Source organism: Nanorana parkeri, unplaced genomic scaffold (assembly GCF_000935625.1).
Source record: "Nanorana parkeri isolate BGI_ZX_2015 unplaced genomic scaffold, ASM93562v1 scaffold535, whole genome shotgun sequence".
Lineage (NCBI taxonomy): Eukaryota > Metazoa > Chordata > Amphibia > Anura > Dicroglossidae > Nanorana > Nanorana parkeri.
The window spans coordinates 944,504-949,296 of NW_017306803.1; positions in this window are offsets into that span (position 1 = coordinate 944,504).

Here is a 4,793-nt window from a genome sequence, read left to right on the forward strand (position 1 = left end):
TTTCCAGCAATAAAAATGATAACAATTTTTTAATCTCACTTTACAGCATATAGGACTTCTTCCTCCAATGCTAGCCTGGATTCAAGTGTTCTACTCATCCTCTCTGCATTGGTAAAAGTCAGCAGGATTTCTTCTTGTGGATTCCTAATAACAAACGGGACTCAACAGGGGTGCCCATTGTCGCCTCTAAGTTTTATACTCACTTAGGACCAGATAACCTGCACCCTAGGGTACTTAAAGAGCTCAGCCAGGTTATAGCAAGGCCGTTATTCCTCATTTTCAAGGACTCCGTACAGACTGGAAGGGTACCAAGTGATTAGTGTAAAGCTACGGTAGTACCAACAGGGGTGGGCTTGGCCCGGGGGGCAGGGTGGCAATTGCCCCCCGGGCCTCTCTGGTGACTGTAAAAACGGCCCCCGTCGGCACAGCAGCAATCGCTTTGTTCATCTCTCCCCTGTTGGCCGCTCTGCTCCTGCAGCAGCCTGGGAGGAGAAGAAGATCTGCGGCTGCCTTTGATTTGATCAGCCTGTGTAGTGTTTGGGCTCCTCGGCAGCTTCCTCCGCCCACTTCTTCTGCTATTGGCTGGAGGGAGACTGCACTCCTACTGCCTGTCTGCTGGGTCCTAAAGGAAGGACAGCAGGAAGTGGCTGGAATCACCTCCAAACCTTGCTGCTCCCCCCACCCACCCCCACCAGGAGAGGAAAAGAAGATGGCACAGCACCTGAAACAGGAGAGGAAAAGAGTCACTGTAAGCCCCTCTTCTTTCTGTGTGACCTCTGCACTGCATTACTCACCTCTGCACTGCGTTACATGCTGACTGCTGCACTGCATTACATACTGACCTCTGCACTGCATTGCATGCTGACCGCTGGCCTCTGCACTGCGTTACATACTGACCATTGCACTGTGTTATATGCTGATCGTTGTACTGCGTTACATGCTGACCGTTGCACTGCGTTACATGCTAACCGCTGTACTGTGTTACATGCTGACCGCTGTACTGCGTTACATGCTGACCGCTGCACTGCATTACATATTGACCGCTGGCCTCTGCACTGCGTTATATACTGACTGCTGCACTGTGTTATATACTGACTGCTGCACTGCGTTGCATGATGACCGTTGCTCGGCGTTACATGCTGACTTCTGCACTGCATTACATACTGATTGTGCACTGCGTTACATGCTGATCGCTGTACTGTGTTACATGCTGACTGCTGCACTGCATTACATGCTGACCACTGCACTGCATTACATGCTGACCGTTGCACTGTGTTACATGCTAACCGCTGTACTGTGTTACATGCTGACCGCTGCACTGCCTTACATATTGACCGCTGGCCTCTGCACTGCATTATATACTGACTTCTGCATTGCGTTATATACTGACTGCTGCTCTGCGTTGCATGATGACCGTTGCTCTGCGTTACATGCTGACTTCTGCACTGCATTACATACTGATTGTGCACTGCGTTACATGCTGATCGCTGTACTGCGTTACATGCTGATCGCTGTACTGCGTTACATGCTGGTCGCTGCACTGCCTTACATATTGACCGCTGGCCTCTGCACTGCATTATATACTGACTTCTGCATTGCGTTATATACTGACTGCTGCACTGTGTTACATACTGACTTCTGCACCGCGTTACATGATGACCGTTGCACCGCGTTACATGCTGACTGCTGCACTGTGCTACATACTGACCGCTGATCGCTGCACTGCGTTACATGCTGACCGCTGCACTGCCTTACATGCTGACCGCTGCACTGTGTTACATGCTGACCGCTGTACTGCGTTACATGCTGACCGCTACACTGCGTTACTGACTGCTGCACTGCATTACATGCTGACCTCTGCACTGCATGACATGCGAACATCTGCACTGCGTTACATGCAGACTTCTGCACTACGTTACATGATGACCTCTGTGCTGCGTTACATGATGACCTCTGCACTGCATTGCATGCTGACCGCTGGCCTCTGCACTGTGTTACATACTGACCATTGCACTGTGTTATATGCTGATCTTTGCACTGCGTTACATGCTAACCGCTGTACTGTGTTACATGCTGACCGCTGTACTGCGTTACATGCTGACCGCTGCATTGCATTACATATTGACCGCTGGCCTCTGCACTGCGTTATATACTGACTGCTGCACTGTGTTATATACTGACTGCTGCACTGTTATATACTGACTGCTGCACTGCGTTGCATGATGACCATTGCACTGCGTTACATGCTGACTGCTGCACTGCATTACATACTGATTGCTGCACTGCGTTACATGCTGATCGCTGCACTGCGTTACATGCTGGTCGCTGCACTGCCTTACATATTGACCGCTGGCCTCTGCACTGCATTATATACTGACTTCTGCACTGTGTTATATACTGACTGCTGCACTGTGTTATATACTGACTTCTGCACTGCGTTACATGATGACCGTTGCACCGCGTTACATGCTGACTGCTGCACTGTGCTACATACTGACTGCTGATCGCTGCACTGCATTATATGCTGACCGCTGCACTGCCTTACATGCTGACCGCTGCACTGTGTTACATGCTGACCGCTGTAATGCGTTACATGCTGACCGCTACACTGCATTATTGACTGCTGCACTGCGTTACATACTGATTGCTGCACTGCATTACATGCTGACCTCTGCACTGCATGACATGCGAACATCTGCACTGCGTTACATGCGGACTTCTGCACTACGTTACATGATGACATCTGCACTGCATTACATGATGACCTCTGCGCTGCGTTACATGATGACCTCTGCACTGCGTTAAATACTGACCACTGACCTCTGCACTGCGTTACATGCTGACCTCTGCACTGCATTACATACTGACTGCGGCACTGCGTTACATACGGAGATATGCACTGCATTACATGCTGACCTCTGCACTGCGTTACATGCTGACAGCTGCACTGCGTTACATGCTGACAGCTGCACTGCGTTACATGCTGACTGCTGCACTGTGTTACATGCTGACTGCTGCACTGCATTACATACTGGACACTGACCACGGCACACGTTACATGCTGTGTTACATGCTGACTGCTGCACTGCATTACATACTGGCCGCTGGCTGCTGCACTGCATTACATACTGGCCGCTGACCGCGGCACATGCTGACAGCTGCACTGTGTTACATGCTGACTGCTGCACTGTGTTACATGCTGACTGCTGCACTGTGTTACATGCTGACTGCTGCACTGTGTTACATGCTGACTGCTGCACTGTGTTACATGCTGACTGCTGCACTGTGTTACATGCTGACTGCTGCACTGTGTTACATGCTGACTGCTGCACTGTGTTACATGCTGACTGCTGCACTGTGTTACATGCTGACTGCTGCACTGTGTTACATGCTGACTGCTGCACTGTGTTACATGCTGACTGCTGCACTGCATTACATACTGGCCGCTGACCGCGGCACATGCTGACAGCTGCACTGCGTTACATGCGGACCTCTGCACTGCGTTACATACTGACCTCTGCACTACGTAACATGCTGGCCTCTATATTACACTGCTGACCCCTGTACTGTGTGTTATTACTGACCTTTGTTCGCTATGTCACACCGCTGACCTCTGCACTCTATGTTATAAATTCTTCACAGAAAAAGCAGAAGGGGAGTGCAGCAAGACTGGGCGCACATGCTGGTGACAGAGTCCTAGCTAGTGTTATTTAACGCCTACAAAGGTCTTCAAACCAGAGATGCCCTGATACCGGCACTTTAATTTTTCAAATTGATGTGGCTGTGTTAGGTCCTACGTTTGCTGGGGACCACGCAGCAGCCTTCTGGGGAACCACATGGTGCCTGCTTACAGCTTTTCCGCTGCCCTCACATCTCCCCCTGCTAAGATCCTCCCCACCCATTCTGAAACCTTCCACACCCCTCCTGAGACCCTCTGACCAAGACATCAGGCTGACACCCCAGAGCAGAGCAGCAAAGAGTATGTAGCATTTTAATATACTATTATTCTGCATTGCTGTATAATGTTTTGCTGGGATTTATAGTCCTCTATAGCTGATGGTATTATTCTACATTGCTGTATAATGAATTACTGGGATTTATAGTCCTCTATAGCTGATGGTATTCTGCATTGCTGTATAATGTGCTGAAATTTGTAGTCCGTTTACAGCAGTGGTCTCAAAGTAACGACCCGGGGCTAGTTGCCCACTGCCAGCTCACAAGTCGGGTACGCGGTCACAGGCCCGACTTGTGGGAGCAGCTCCACGGTCTGCATCTTTGTCGAATGCAGACCACAGAGCTGCTTCTATGTCGGCACCCGGTAATCGATTGGTAAGGTCTGCTGCAGACCTCACTAATACAATCCAGAGATCGTGCCTCCTCACACAGCCTCCTCCCTGCAAAAAGGTAAGCAGGAGAGGGGGCTCTGTATTACCTTATACATGTGGGTGTGCGGGGGGGCGGGGGATTTGTCGAATGCAGACCACAGAGCTGCTTCTATGTCGGCACCCGGTAATCGATTGGTAAGGTCTGCTGCAGACCTCACTAATACAATCCAGAGATCGTGCCTCCTCACACAGCCTCCTCCCTGCAAAAAGGTAAGCAGGAGAGGGGGCTCTGTATTACCTTATACATGTGGGTGTGCGGGGGGGCGGGGGAGGGAATGGGGATGTGTTATTTTATATGTAAGGCAGGGGCAGGGAGAAGAGGCAAAGCGGGAGGGGGGCCAAGTCACTGCACCATGGGCCTCTGGGTTGTACTTGCCCCCTGGGCTAAAAGTTGCCAGTCAGCCCCTG